Below are 16,681 nucleotides of genomic sequence, written 5' to 3'. Positions count from 1 at the left end.
GTAAAATGTTCTTGAAGTTAGTGTATTTTTCCCTGATTTGAGCAGGTAAATAAGATTATCTACCAATGGAATGGGTATTTTGATCCCTAAAATAAGATAATTAGACATCCTGCACTTGAAATAAGATGGTAGAGATGATTTGTTCCTATTTTAAGTGCAACAATCTTATTCCATTGGCAAATCATCTTATTTACCTGCTCAAATCAAGGACAAATACACTGATTTTAAGAACATTTACTTATTTCTAGTTCTGTTTTTGCAGTGCAGTTTTATGCTGTTCCTAAATCAAAAAATAACCTACCGAAGTAACATCTGCCTTGTTTGATCCACCCAAATCATATAATAAATCAGCCAGAAAGGCAACCAGTTGAAGTAGATGGAGCTCTTCGAGACAATACTCAGAACGGTGTTTCGTTTTATGGGGGCGGCTGTGCGTCGGTGGGGAAGAGTAGCAGGCTGTTTGCACCAGTTCCCAGCTGGAAACCAGTGGGATTTGTTATGCGTTGTGATCAATCAGTTCAAGTTAAAAAAAAAAAAACACAAAAAAGAAATAAAAAAAACATTCAAACTCTCTAGCAACAAGTGAGTGAGATTAGCAAAGTGTATCTAATAAACTGTTTAAGAAGTGTAGATCTAAGTGGCCCAGATAGTAAAGCTCAGAAAGAGAGTAGTAAGAAAAACGTGGGCATGTCATAATCAGCATCGTCACAGTCTTATTGAACCAAAATACCAAAAACCAGTGGGATTGGCTGATTGTTGTGCGCATTGATCAGGAACCTTTGGCTTTTGAGTAATATTAATCAACTTTATTTGTCATTGCAGCATACAACCCAAACTAACTTGTCCTCTGCATTTAACCCATCTCCCTGGGAGCAGTGGGCTGCCACTGTGCTGCACCCAGGGAGCAATCTGGTGCTGAACCCAGATTCCACATCAAGCGTGACCGCTCTGTCTCGTTCACGTACGTGCACGTCCGAACCGACGGAGGAACTGCGTTGTTACTTTAATTAATGAGAACAGTTCCCCATTCTGCATGACTTCTCCGAACGTCACCATCAGCAAACCAGCTCTCTGTCGTTCGCCTTCAAAATACGGAGCAAGTCCAATTTTTTGCTCCATTCTGGTCTGTTTGGCTCCGGCCTGAGTCAAGCTCGCCAATTGCAGTCGTAGCAAACAGGAAAAAGAACAACAACAGCGTCCGGTTTATTAAATTTAAATGGCGTAGCTATAGATCGTTAACCACAAATTCACTTTTTTTATTATTATTCCCAATATAATTAACTGTTTTATTTAAATATTGGACACAAACCACTCTTTTTGCACCATATAGCAGATTTGTCTTTTTAACATTTAATTTAAAACCTGGTAATCCTCTCCAGATAGAATTGCATTTTGCTTGTAATGAGGATGATCGCACACGCTCTCTTCATGGGCTCCAAGAAACTTTGGAGCAGAGTTAGACGGAGTAACCGCGGATGTAGCAGGCTTTGCTTTTCACGGACTCAAGGAGGCGGACTGGAAAATAAAGGACACATACAGGAGCGGAGGATGTGGAATTACGGGGTCAGGGTCTTTCTCAGGGACCCTGAGTGGCAGTCGAGCTCCAATTGACTCTACTACTAGTGACGTTGGATATTTCGACTTCTGAATACAAAAAGAAAGCACCATTACAAAGAAAGCAGTCCAAAAAAAGTATTTTACATCAGTAAAGTACATCTGCTTTACAATTTACAACATTAAGTTGATTATTTATTGTTTAAATGTCACTTCTTGAAATCCTTTTAGATTTTTTCCCCCCCAATCGAAAAGGTCCTTTGCGTGGATATGTGTTTATTTTTCCCGTCTAGACAGCTTGCTCATGCTGTTTGCTCCATCGTGATAATTTTGTCAGATGGCCTTGAAGGTCCACCACGTTCCTCAGCTTTCAACCTTGTGCAGCTCAGAACTTTGTGAATGCGCAGACAGAGCAAAGATGACGATGAATCATCTAATTAAGTGACGAAGCCAAAGAAACCTCCCCAGTAAGGCCGTGAGCAGGAGTCATACAACAAGGATGCTTGGTTTGAGGTGAAACTGCATAAGAAGAATATTCGATATCATTCATATTTGGAAAGTTTGTAACTCAGAGACTACATAGACGGTGTACATCTGACAGAGCTGTGTATCATCACCACAGAACTGTACATTGAACTATGGGTAAGTGAGTGAAATTTGAGCTCATGAAAGGTTCCAATGGCTTTCCACAGGTGGACAAGAAAAATAAAATATAAAGCCTTCTTTAGACATAAATATCACAATTGATCCCATGCAGGTCAACTCAAATACCCTACATGTAATCAAACTAAAATACATGAGCGCAGATTGTTAACAATATTGCAATGTTTAACAATCTGATTCCAAGGAAGAAAAATTAAAATAAATAAATAAATAAAAAAGGATTGGAGATGCTTATTAATTAAAAATCCCCACCTCAGCGGAGGGGGTAGGTTGCTTAAAATCTGGCTTAATGTGGCCTTTTATGCTCATCTAAAGGAGCTAATGGATAGAAAGACGGCTATAAGCTGTAATTAAGTTAGGTGCCTTTAGCCCATTAAACAAAAACTGCCAAAAAAAAAAGGCAGCTTGTAATTCCATTAAAATATCCTTACCTCCAGTCCATAAACCCAGGAGACGATGGGTGCCTGCTGTCCGTCTCTCGTACGATTATCCCTTCCTCCTTTGTCTTTTACTTAGAGGCCAGAGATCATACGGTAAACCTAAAAGGGAAGCCAGAGAATTCCAACGAAATTAATAACATTTAAATGTTGATTAATCTGAACTGATGGGAATTGAATGCGTTTCCTTTACTGACACGCTTGTTTCATTTCTAGTTTTGCGAAATATGTTTGAGTCTGCAATGATGCAAATGGATTCGCATGCACACCCACACACCATCATATGATATATATCACATTAATCTGGAGTATGAAGGGTGGCGGTGGGGGCTTGTTAAAGAACAGAAAAAAACCTGATAGAAACCAACCGCTTCCTCTTTTGACTTCTTTCAAAAAGAAAGCCCTCCTGCAGCAGGTCGGGTCAGGAAATCCCACACAAACACATGTCTCACAGACGAACATGATCATTACACACCACAGAGAGGGCCTGGCATGTGGGCAGTATCTCTATTTTCCTGATGTTTTCAGCACTTGGGAAAAAAAAAATATTGAAATGAAACCATGTGTATGTAGATTAGCCACAGGCCAGTTACCAGAAACTGACCCGAATAGTTATGGTGTCGAAACTGAAAGAAAGTGCCAGGGAAGCCAAGGGTTTTCTCTGGCCGTACGGGGTATAGTTTAAACCAGTATTGCTCCTCCCCCACTTTACTGCCAATTAACTGACTTAAGAGAGCTGCTACGCTCTTTTCTCACATACATAAATTCATTCTTTTTTTTCTTTTTTTTGGCTGTTAGAAACGTGTCCAGTCACGAAAAACACAGAACGTCACTGTACGGAAACTAAAGAAGAAGAAGAAAAAAAAAAGAAGGTATTTCTGCTGAGTTTATTGGTTGTTTAATCTATATATTTCAAGCTCAAGGCGATGTGCCAACACCAAAGTAACAATAACAAATGTTAAACATAATATTCAAATAGCTGCATTTGTTAATATTTTATTTTAGCAGCAATATGAATAGCTGTTATAGACATGCCCAGGGTGTACCCTAGAGATGCCTAAAGACCGCAGGAAATATGCACCAAATCCCCAGCAAGCGGTATAGATAATGGATGGATGTCTGCAATAAATGCAATTAGATTATGTTATACAGCTTTGTTTTAAAACCACTGCGGAAATGTTGTGACTTTTTTCACTCCGTGTTTTGCACCGATCAGGCTTTGCTCCTGGTTGATCCCCATTGTCAGTTTTCTTTACAGGCTAACCTACAAATTATTTTCATCTCTAAAGTTTGCACCTGCAGAAAACTAAGGAAGTACAAGATATCCTTTATTTATGAGTGGAAATATACATAGACTTACTGAAATTTATTAAACTACATGCTGCCAGTTTATACATTCAGAGTGAAAATGGCAGGAGTTAGTTTTGATGCATTAGACGAAAAGCAACAAAATATCAGATTTTTCAGTATCTGACCTCCCGATCAAAGATCAGAAGCTATCAAGGGGAAAATTGTCGATTCCGATCTCAGGTAAATTGATTTTACTCCAGGTTATCTTACCGTCAGAGTCGCATATCGGCCCATGCTTAATGCAGATCAAGAGTAAATAAATGAGTGATGCCAGCAGCCTTGCAGACAGCAAACCATGACCGAGTCAGATCAGGACACCAAAGGTGTGGGATGAAACACAACCGTCTAATTGTGTTGCGCATAAATGTTTGCTGGGTTAACAAAGCTGCTGTTAAGCGTTTGTTGCAAAATAATCAGCGTGTGTCACTTTGGAAAAGTCCCGCCAAGTGATAATTGTGAATTTTCTTTCCCCCCCCTCTCTTTCCAAATTTCGGCTTTGCTCACAAGTGGAAGCAATAATTTCCCAGTAAGAAGGCCTAAAGATTTAAACAACATTCTGCGGCCGAGATGGGGAAACCGAACCCAAACGAGTTGAGCTAGTCAGGCCGGTCTGTCAGAGGGGCGAGTCAGCAACACATCTACCTCTATAAAGAATACACACAGACACACACGCATGCACGCACACAAAAGCCCACTGGCTTGACAGTCCTCTCCCCACCCAGTGTGGCAGGCAGAAGCCTTAACCTAACATTACAGCCTAAGCATGTATCCTGCTGTAACACAGGATTGGGTCAGGATTAAAATAAAACACTGGGTGCGCCGTGGGGATGATGATGACGATAATGATGATGATGATGATTAACAGACCACTGTGGCTAGATCTTTTATTAGCACAGAAGGCTAAATCCAGCAGAACTATGGCAAGCCATTAGTGCCAGATATTAGCACTTTTCCAATATGTCGGCTAAGGAAATTGTGTAATAAGCAAAGTCATTAAATAAAAATGTCTCACAACTATCCTTAATGTCAAAGAATTAAAGCTACATGTTCTATTCCACCATTTATGGGCAAATTGAAACCACGCTCCGCTAAGACATGCACAGTTTTCACAACCGCCTCAAAGGTGTCGATAATGCGCTGGTTTGTCAACAGTATAGAAGAGAAAAGTTGTGTTCTTGGAATCTCAGAGAGACAATTTACACCAAATAGGACAAAACGGCAAATATCAAGACACCATTTTATAAAAACAGCCATCATTGTTGTTGTTTTTCTTCTTTTGCTCACCACCAGGTTCATCATTTCCCTTATCTGCTGTGTTTGGCGCCACCTTTTGAATGGGAGTGTCATTACTGCTTGTGGTGCACATATTTTTTTCTCTTTTTAAATCCTTTTTTTTTTTGGGAAGCATTGATCCAGAAGCCATGCAATGTTTTCAGCGCAGGGGATTCCATCAACATAGGTTTCCATAGGGTATTTTTTAATTTTTAAATATAAATGAAGAAAAAAAAAAACACTGGGGGGCCAGCAGAACGGGCACTTTTCTTAACCAAGAAAGCACCACTAGCCGTCTATCTGTGCAGATGCCTGGTTCTCAGGCCCTCACATTCTCAGTCCATTTCCCGATTCATAAATACAATCTTTAACCAGATACCGACACCTAACCTTAAACACAAACCACACTGTTAAATTCATTATTCATTATTTTAGCATTTATGAACCGGAAGAGAACTAGATTGGTTTGTGCATGCACCAACTGGAAATACCATCGTGCAGATCAGATAAAGACTTTTTGACGGCGAAGCCTCAGACTGGAGGTGGGTCTTAAGAGTTTTGTCATTAACAGGAGTTAGAAAACACCAGTCATTGCAAATATGGCGTCCTAGGGAGTTTTTAACCAACTTTAATAATAATTTCATGACTCTTCTGGCGATATTATTAGCCTACGTTCAAAGCATGTTAGACTTATTGAATGTTGTTCTTGATTGTCAATGAATGCCACTATTCTAATCCCCAAAATAGGGGGTAAAAGGGACGCAAACTTGTGTTCAATGCAAGACTTTCCCCAGCACAGCATTCTGAAGTTTGGCGGCGCCCTGACTTATTAAAGAATTATTTTTTCTTTCTTTTCCACATAATTTCTTTACCAGGCACGTTGGAATAATACGCAGATAGTTGGCACTAATGTCTTGCCATACCCATCTAGTGGCCCGCGCGCGTCCAGGTGGATGTGCACGAGAGCAGGTTAGGTTTTGGATGTCAGCCGGTGTTCTCGGCTATAATTAGCAGCCCGGTGTTCAGAAACGTACCCGCCGACCCCGCTCCTCTCTGCCGTCTCACCTGAACGCAAAGCGCGCGCATCTCTCTGGCACAAGCCAGGTCAACCTAAACGGGTTTCATTTTCTCTGGTTTAAAGGTGAAACAGGATGATGTGAAGAAAGAGAGAGAGAGAGAGAAAAAAAAACAGAGAGGAGGACAGTCGCTCCTTGTCACACCGCCGATAGGAGAAGAAGAAGAAGTGGGGAGGAAGGTTTATTCACGCCGCGACTAAAGTCTTATTTAACCAACATGTCTTGTAGTTTTGTGTCATTTTCGAGAGGAATCGGAAGAAGCGGTTACCTGAGTGCCGGTGTGTCACCTGTCCCAACTCGTCGCCTCCCACCTGACCGACACTTCCTGGATTTGTCCCACCCTGACGACTTCTTATACAGCTTTAAATTCCCCCCCTTTAAAAAATAATCCCAGCGCGTGTCTTCTTTAATGTAGGCTCCGTCCCCACTTCAGCGCGCGGCAGGAGCTTTATCCTCACCAAAATGTCCTGTCCCCTGTCCTGCTCTCCTCCCGTTGTCTCCACGGACCGCCGGCTCTCTGGGCTGCTTTGACCCCCCCGCACACACACAGGGCGCTCTGCCTCCGCTCGCCCACTCCGACTCCCAGCAGCTCCTCCTTTCTGAGAACCAGGAAGCGGCTTGTCCTACTTATTACACCCAGTCGCCGGATTGGCTCTGGCAGGGCTAGGAGAGGAGACCGCCGGGGTGGGCAGGGCACGCAGGGAGGGGTCCGCCGAGGTACGATAGGCCCGCAGCGGTGCCTGTCGGAGAGAGAGGTGGGCTCCTCCGCCTCCTCCTCCTCCTCTGGGCATCTCTGCGCAGAGGTGGGCAGCGGAAAGCGGATTGAGGGATATGTGCCAGCAGCTTACCTGTAGGATGCACACGCGTTTTCAGTCGAAACAGCGCTAATAGACTCATGGCTGAACTACCCCCCCCCCCCCCCCCCCCCCCACCCGGAAACCATCCGGACGTGGCCGTGGATGGAGAAGTAGAGCTCCAAAGCTATGCGCCTGGCAGCTCAGTCAAGTAAAAAGGAAACCATACTGTGATAAATGAAACTCACGCAGAGGATGTACCATATCCAGTGTGGAGGCTCAAAGGACACCAGAAGGGACTTTTTTAGAATGACTTCTTTTTGTGAATCACTTAAAGAAAAAAAAAAAGAAAAGAATGAAAACAGGAGACTGCTGAGGGAGTCACATCTGACATTTAATGCAAGAGATGTTTTGTTCTTAATTGGCATAAAACGGAAACTTGTCCTCTGCATCCAGCAAGAGAAGGTCATACATATGCAGAAATACAGCATATCATCTAAATAAATACAAGTTATGAACGTAGTTATAAAAAAAACACACAAAGTTGTGGCATACATGTGCAACTTAGGGTATGTCTCTACCGGTTTCTTTTGCTAATATATATATATATATATATATATATATATATATATATATATATATATATATATATATATATATATCAGTTTTCTATAAATTTTATGTCCGCAACAACCAATTTCCAAGTCTTGCTACGGATTTTAAGTCTTCCTGAAGTCACCTTCTCTGTCTTTGATGGAGGAAAGCATCTCCACAGCATGATGCTGCACTGCCATGTATTACTGAAGGAGGTGGTGTGTTTAGTGTGAGTTGTGTGTTTTGCATAAAGTCTAACAAGCTTCTTGTTTGCTGTGTCCCTCGAGTCACATGTGGAAAACTACAAATCGGACTTTCAGGAGTTACTTTCTATCCACAAAGACGAGATTAGTAGAGGGCACAACAAACAGGAAACAGGCTTGGTGACAGATTCTGCCACCTGGATTGTATGTTTATAATGGACAAAATGTTCTCGAGCAAACATCTGGGGCCTTCACTGAGCATCTGTATTTATATTGAGATTAATTTCAACACTAATTAGGTTACTTTTGAAGAAATTTACTTGCGCTGGATTTTTATATATATATATATTTGAGTAAAAAGAGGTGAGAACTGTTTCAGTGAATAGGCTGTGGGTTCAAATCCCAGTATGGGTTCTTTCGTCATGAGGTTTGCTAATTTGCTTAATTGGGGTTATTCAAAACAATATTTCTCAAACAGAAGTAAAAGGTATGATGCAGTAAAACTATTCCCAGACGTCCTTAAAAAAATAAGCTACTCAAATAAATACAACGTAACTATCCACCTGGGCTCTCCGTGCAATGCATGGCTTCTCTCTGGGTACCCCAGCTCCCACCCACAGTCCACAAACCTGTGTATTCTGTTAAGTGTTGCCCTTTAGGTATGAGTGGGCCCATAAATGGTTTTGTGTCTCAGTGTTGCCAATAGCAACCCGTCCAGGGTGTAGCCCACCTCTCGTCCAATGACTCCTACAAGGATAAGCAGGTATATGCAAAAGGTTTTTGGCTTGATTTTTTTTTTTTTGAGTGATAATCTACATGAAACTGGGGGGGAAAAAAGGTTTGTTTTCAAGAATAGTTCCCTGGTATTTAAAAATGGTAACCTGCTCCACTTGTAGCGCCACCTTCCTATCCTCCCTAACCATCCCCAGGCGAAGCTCTCTCGTCTTTATATGTGACTAAACAGCAGCTTCCCTTGCTCAAAAAAAAAAAAAAAAAAAAAACTTTGAAGACTGTAGGCCTTTGCTTTGTTTTTGAAGTGGTAGGGATGGGAATCACCTTGCTTTCTCAAAGCTTGAATCTCGTTTTCATCTGCCGTGAAGCAGCTCCTGCAGTATCTGTGTGTGAGTCTTTGAAACACAGAGAGAGAGAGAGTTGGTGGGTTTTGTATCGAGGGCGCAGGAAGTATATATATAATTTTGCGGTGAACTCAGACAGCCCACCTGTATTACCACCCCCCCAAACCTTAAATCTGTGCTTGCTCTGCGGTTGTGCTACCAGAGCGAGAAGTTACACGGCACATGTGAACACCGTGCGTCATCGGCGTACCTTATTTCCAGAGTGTTTGCGTGAAAGCAGCGTTTTCCAAAGCAGGGGTCAGGACCCTTAGAATGATGGTGACTCACTAATCAGAGGTTCAAAAACGACTGAAAACTGCATAAATGTGTTTTTAATTTTGTTTTATCACCATTCAGATCCTGAATGGTGATAAAACAAAGAATTGAATGGGAGGCAGATCCTTTAGCTATCAGGCTTCTCTCCTGTGAAACCAACTCCCAGTTTTGGTCCGTGAGGCAGACACCCTGTCTACTTTTAAGACTTTTAAGACAAATCTTAAAACTTTCCTTTTTGACAAAGCTTATAGTTAGAGTGGCTCATGTTTTCCTGAGCTACCACTATAGTTATGCTGCTATAGGCTTAGGCTACTGGAGGACATCAGGGCCTATTTTTCTCACTCTACTGAGTTCTACTGTTCTCCAGTTTTGCATTGTATTGCATTGAAATGACTGTCGTCATTTCAGCTTTTAACTTTTTGCTCTCTCTCTTTTTTTTCTTTATAGTAGGTACACCTGGTCTGACGTTCTGTTAACTGTGACATCATCCAGAGAAGACGGCTCACCCGCTACTACCATCTAATGTAGAACAGATTACTAGATCAATGTGTGCTTCTGTGATTTTTTGTCTCTCTTGTTGTGTCTCTGCTCTGTCTTCTGTAACCCCCAGTCGGTCGAGGCAGATGACCGTTCATACTGAACCCGGTTCTGCTGGAGGTTTTTCCTTCCCGTTAATGGGTGTTTTTTCTTTCCACTGTCGCTTCATGCTTGCTCAGTATGAGGGATTGCTGCAAAGACATGGACAATGCAGACGACTCTCCCTGTGGCTTTACGGTTCCCCAGGAGTGAATGCTGCTTGTCGGGACTTTGAAGCAATCAACTGGTTCCCTTATATAGGACATTTTTGACCAATCTGTATAATCTGATTGATTTTGACTTTGTAAAGTGCCTCGAGATGACATGTTTCATGAATTGGCGCTATATAAATAAAATTGAATTGAAAATTGAATTGACTAATGCAAAAAGGAAAGATTTCCGTCATTATAATGTCCTTAGAATAATCATGAACAGATTGTATGGTTAAATTATATAAAAATGTAATCCCCACAGTGATGAAGCTAATCCTCTATTGAAGTGGCGATGTCAGTATTTATCAATGCTGGTTTGCTCTACGTAACAGGAAAAACTTAAACAATTTTACAGCATCTCTCGCTAATGCAAATAGCAATAAAAGCTACCAGCTTAGCTTTAAAATATTTAGTAATTACAAATGTTTTAACTGTAATAAGGAATCTTCAAAATATGTAGATTTTAAAAGCAATGAGGCCATATCTAATGCCAGAAAGCAATTAAAAATCTACAGACACTTATCGTTATTTTGTAGTTTTAGGTCAGAGCTCCAGAAGTTATTAAACGCTTCTCAGCCTTGACTTCACTGAGAGCAATGCATCAATTTACAGACCCACAGTGGTGTAAAAAAAAAAAAGGTTTATCGTCCTCAATTCAGCACCAGTGTGAAGCAGTTCAGCTCAAAACAGTTAAGCTAAATTAACACTTTAGTCTAACCCTAAGCTTCAAGCTTGATTTCACACGCAACAGCTCTGAATTTCACTTCTTATTTAGAAATAGATGCACGTTCCAACACAAAAACACATCAAATATGTGCTTTGATTAAATTATTCGTTTTAAACCCTTTATCAAGTTGTGACACCTGATCTGTTGTGAAATTTGCACTGTTTTGCCTCCCTTAAAGCCTCTCAGATGAATCAGTCTGGAGGAGTTACCCTCAGTCTGTGGTTGAGCCTGCAGCAGCACATGCAACCTGTTGTAAAGCAGAGCAGGAAGGATCCTGTCGTCTGTCTGAGGATTGACTGCAGCTGCAATCAATCTCTCTATGTATGTATGTGTATGTAAGTATGTATATATATATATATATATATATATATATATATATATATATATATGATATATGATAGATATAGGATAGGACATATATATATATATATATATGCAGTATATATATATATATAACATATATACTATATATGATATATATATAATTATATATATATATAGTATATATATATATATATATATATATATATATATATATTAAGAGAGAGAGAGAGAGAGAGAGAGAGAGAGAGAGAGAGAGAGAGAGAGAGAGAGGAATTTCACCACACTTTGGGGGATAAATACATAAAGAACAACATTATTTGGCCTCTGCCTGGTGATCTAGTTAGTTTCCAAAGGGTAAAGATTTCCCTCTGAGTCTATTTCCGAGCCAAAGTGAAAGGCCGCAATTACAAGCCCTGTTTATCTCCCCACCACCTCCATTCGTGGCTGGTAATCCAGGCTTCTCCTGCCATTTTTGACTTCCACATGACTCTCTTTGGACTTCACAGTGATCTCTAATATTTATTTCACAAATATGGAGTTTCTCTAAAGGTATTCTTCCTCTCTCATGTTACAACAAAGCTGCTTTGAAGCAGTAAAACGGCATTTTTCTCTCCTTCCAACCGTGTGTTCATGATTTTTAAAGCGTTTGCGCCATCTAGTGGTTACTGTGAAACCTACAGTTTCAACAAGCCTTCATGCATCCAGCTTAGCGCTTCCTACAGTAAAGGCAAGGCACCTGATGAACCCCCGTCAATATTTACAGCTTCACTGCCATGACCTGCAAAAGATTAATGGCATTGACTGTTTCCTTCATATTTATGGACAGAAAAAGGTTGGCGCACTTACGTAATTTACCTATAATGAATGGAAATCACAATTCATGACTAGATCTTTTTCTCTCCAGTCTTACACATAGGTGTGTTGTAAAAACATTTTTAAGTCATATTTATATAGTTGTAAACTCAGAACACACAAAAACAGTATATTTTATTATGTATTGTAGAGTATTTTTTTTTTTTTTTTCCACAAAATAAAAACACATCCAAACAACACAAAGTTGTATAGTGCTTCACATATGGAAAAAAATAAATTTACAGTAACAGCAAAACCCAAACAGACTCTGCTGCGTCCTGTCATCTTATTGGGGTCTGGCCACAACGCTTCATCCACATCACGAGCAATGTTTCCTATGTTGGCCATTATTGCCCATAAAAGAAGGTCTAACCGGTGACCCTTTTCTGCTCAAGCTCTGATTGGTAAATGTTAAACTTTGTGACAGGGCAATTGCTTTTATAACTTTGAACAGTGGGTTTTGTGTGAAAACAGGACATTTTCCTCATGAAAATTGTGCTAAATGCATGAGAATTGTGTGTAGTGTTTTGACAGAAGTTTGTTTTAGAAGTACATGTAAAGAGGAGAGGAGGAATTATATATTATATATATATTTATTTTAAAGGTAAAAACTACATGAGCCTTTCTAAGCAGTTTCATGTTCCTTTAACCTCAGCTGCCACTGTTGTTAAAAATGTCAAGGTTAATTGTGCCGTAGCCAAGCCCCTGAATATGAATGTATTATAAAATTCAACTTAAGGATGATGAGATGGATAACCTTCCAAAACCATTCAAGCTGAAATCTAAGATCAAGGTGCATCAGTTTCTGTACTCAAATCAAATCTGTACTCAATGAAAAGCATGGCGGAGGCATGGATTTTTATTTTTATATTTTTGGCAGCTTTGCTGCATTAGGCAGAGGTAACCTTGAGTCTTTTAAGACCAGGACACAGTGAAGTTTCAGGCGGCCAAGGCCTCTTGGAATGACACACAATGAGAAGTGTCAGAAAACTTAATCTGAGGTCATGGATCCTCCAACAGGATAACAATCCGTAACATCTTAAAGGGCTAAAGAATGACACAGTAAACAGAACACTGGACGATTCTTACGTCGTGTTTTACACTGAGCTCAGCATTGTTCAACTGGTTCTTAGAAATGTTGATTCATTTGATGGTTTGTGTGCGTCATTTGCGAACAAAATAGCGTTCTGAGAGGAATTCGGCCTGTTTTGAAATTTTATTTAAATTTCAAAACAAGTTTGATTTTGCAGGGCAGAATTGAAGGTGTTTGAAGATTGTGTGATTTCTGAATTGTATGTGGTGTTCTCAGAATATGAGACATGTTTTCAGAGAATGTGTCCATTCAAGAAAAACTATATTTTTGGATTTCCAATTTATTTTTATTGTGATTCTTTGAGTATATTGGCGCCAATTTCATTTACCATTATGAACTAAAATAAATACAAATGTCTCCGGGAGCTATTTGGCCTGACCTAAACATTGTGTTAAGTATTGTGCAATAACTGCTCCGTAAGGTTTTAATTTTTTACTGTCCTGAGAGTGATTCTGAGACCGTTATCTGGTTTTGAGCAAAGTTACCAGTGTTTTGAGGGGAGTGTTCAGTTTTGTTTCAATAATCTGAAGTTTTGGGAGTGTAGTTTGAAAAATGGGGTTTGTTTTCGCAGTTTTGAGCAAAAGGTAAATGGTTTCAGAAAATATGTTTAAGCAATTGTAAAAAACTGTAATACAGCAAATGAGGAAATATTGCCCTGTTTTATTGTGGGCCCATGAAAAACCACTGACCTCACCCTGGCCCCCTTTCCAAGTTTGTTCTAGAAACGCCACTGATAAACAACAAATCCTCTGTTTTCAATATGTTATTTGTTTTGCTTGCATATGAAATGCCTGTAAATAGAGATTAGCCACTTGGCTTCCAAAGGAAACTTTTCAGGAGAAATTTGACTATACAGTATAGCCCGTGTCTGTAGTTAAACTGCTTTCCTCAATAGCCGGTGTTCTACTTATAAAGCAACATGCCTCTTAATTTGTATTTGATAGTCTGAAGCATGCAGAGAAGCTACTGCAGGCTCCTCTGCCACTAATGAGAGCAGAAAGAGAGCAAATGTGAAACAGAAGGACAGCGCAGGGGAAGCAGGTGTGTCAGTACAAGCTCCAGGTCGGGATTCATTTTGTTTCCTTCAGCAGCAGCAGAGGCTTCAGTGCTCCCAAATTGAAAGCTTAACGTTGAATCTGAATGTGCCTGCACTCTGCTGAGAGGTAGTGGATTAGGTCTGGGAATCCAGGAGAAGGAGCATCAGAAGACCCTGCGATGAGAGGACGACGGGTTTCCAGTAATGCACACTGGAAGTTGTTTTATCGCACAGCGTGCTGCGGCTGAGTCACAGAACCTCAATTTCCCAGAGATCACGTCTGAGTCTGAGTCACCAGGGTCACATTCAAGTCTAAAGTGTTACTCCATGTAAATCCACCCTGGCAATACACAGAAAACGAAGAGAAAATGTGAAATTGCTGGGTTTTTACTCTGAGGAAATTGTAGAAATTCATGATGACATTTGTAGTTTTCATTTAAAAGGCGTACTTGAGTTGCATTCTGAGCAGCCAGTGGGTCTGTTTTAAACCAAAATATATGCTTCACTATATCACAGCGTTTTTCACTTAACTGCATTTACAACAAAGTAAATCAAGCTTCTGTAACATTCTGAAAATTTGTTTTTTTAAGCTGTGCCCAATATTTGTTAAACTCTTTTCAGATGGTTTAAAACCTTCAAAGATAAATAAGCAGCATCCTTTTGTTTCTGTATCTTCGTGTCTTGAAGAGAACATTTTATAGCACTGGCATTTCCGTTGATGTTAAATTTGTATCTACATGCAGAGTTACATTTTTGCTTGTTTCTGTTATTTAAAGAACACGTTTTTAGGGTTATTTAGGTTAATTTAAAAGAAGATTGGTGTTATTTGTATTTAATATTTTTCTTTGTTGCATTGCAAAGAAAAATACAAAGAATCTAAGGAGCTGCTTCTTTGGTTTCAGATCAGATATCTTTGAGGTGTGCAGGACTGAGATGAGGACCCTGATTATCTTGTGTTCATGACAACCTTGCCACTGCATTCATTCTTCCAAACATATTTGTATTGCCTTAAATAAGAATGAGAGTAATCATATTTGTTCCTAGCTAAAACTTAGCTGTGGTCAAGACAAGTATACTGAAGACAAATGTGTCCTCAGTATACTTCCAAGTTAGTTAAATCGTTGCCTAAGCACAACAAACTCAACCGCAAATGCCCTGATATCCCAGTTTCACAGAAAATGTGTGGGTAGAGGTAAAAAAAAAAAAAAACAAGCCTACAAACCAGAGGGATGGGCCAAAATCACAGCAAACCATTCTGAGAAACTGGAGGAAGGGTACCTGAAAAGTTTGACCTAAGTCTTATAGGTAAACGGTGAAATTAGTGATGAAACAAAACAGTTGTGGCAATCCGGAGCAAATACAGGAAAAGTTTAGTCTGATTTAAAGACAGATGGTGAAAAAATCGTTATGTATCTTTTACAACAGTGTATGTAAATATCTTATTTCAGCTGCATGCTGAAAGGGGGAGAGCTTTCAGCATCTCAATGTGGCTATGTGGCAATGTACTGCAAAAAATATTTTTTGAAATATTTATCCTGTTTTTCATTAAACCCACAAAAACAGTCATGTGTTTTGAGGAGAAATAATTTAGCCTCTGAATGGGTCATGTGACTTAAAGTGCCACATTACAGCAGTCTGAGTTCCACTTAAACATAAGAGTTAACTTCATGTGCATCTACTTGTCTCATCATCAAGTCAAAGTTTGTCTTGGTCATGGATTATTATTACAATATTCAGTAAATATAGGTCACAAACCTGCATGTCAGCTCTTCTCCTCTGTTAAAGTTCCCACAGCCTTTCATAATCAGATGATTGAGCCTTTGTTCTGCTCCATCTTTCTCTCTCATGGCTCCTGGAGCTCCCTCTCCACCTGACTCCCTCTGACTCTCCCTGTTTCAGTGGGAGACTCTGAGGATAATCTCGAGGGATGAATGTGGCCTTGTCTTTACAAGTAACTCCATGACTTATCAAACAGCTGGTCCAAAGTGGTCTACTACCAGATTCCCAAACACAGAGGGAGACTGTTTAATTTTGCAACAGTGCAGTGTTGTCAGTGTCCTTCAGGGGCGCTAAACCTAGAAGTTAAATGTCTAGCACCCCTAGTGGCTAAAAGTTACATGGTGCTGCTTAAACCCACTGAGCTATATTATACACTGGAGTGCTAATCGGCCGCTGTTAGAATGAGTCGCTTTGAAGCCACCAGCCGCCATATTGGTACTCCCTATTTTCCCCCAGTAACTAGGGAATATGTGCGCTACAGCATCGAATAACGAGGATTTTCTCATGTTCAGGGGGGACTTAAAACTTTTAAAATGTCAAATGCCATATACTTTTATGTTATGTTCTAAAACTGTTAAGTACTGAGAAAGTCATGTGCTGAAATTTTTTGCATTTTATTTATTTAAAAATATATAAATAACAATATACAAAAACATATATATGTATATACACACACACACACATATATACATATATATATATATATATATATATATATATATATATATATATATATATATATATATAT

The 16,681-nt window shown here is 39.8% G+C and overlaps 1 protein-coding gene across 2 annotated transcripts in view; it reads right to left on the bottom strand.

Annotated features, from left to right (window-relative positions):
- The window catches only part of zbtb7b (zinc finger and BTB domain containing 7B), a 29,008-nt gene extending 22,024 nt beyond the window's left edge, over window positions 1-6,984 (bottom strand). Inside the window, exons 1-2 of one of the 2 annotated variants that reach the window (XM_012865780.3) lie at window positions 6,621-6,984; window positions 2,649-2,756 (exon numbers count right to left, since the gene is read on the bottom strand). The gene's annotated coding sequence lies outside the window, so the exon portion shown is untranslated. The remainder of the gene's footprint in view (window positions 1-2,648; window positions 2,757-6,620) is intronic. The other variant, XM_021318166.2, reaches the window with a different exon arrangement.
- Window positions 6,985-16,681: the final 9,697 nt, after the last annotated feature.

The sequence above is a fragment of the Fundulus heteroclitus genome, chromosome 3, assembly GCF_011125445.2.
Source record: "Fundulus heteroclitus isolate FHET01 chromosome 3, MU-UCD_Fhet_4.1, whole genome shotgun sequence".
NCBI classification, from domain to species: domain Eukaryota; kingdom Metazoa; phylum Chordata; class Actinopteri; order Cyprinodontiformes; family Fundulidae; genus Fundulus; species Fundulus heteroclitus.
Note: the sequence above shows the minus strand (reverse complement) of the source record. Positions and strands in the feature narration are given on the sequence as shown.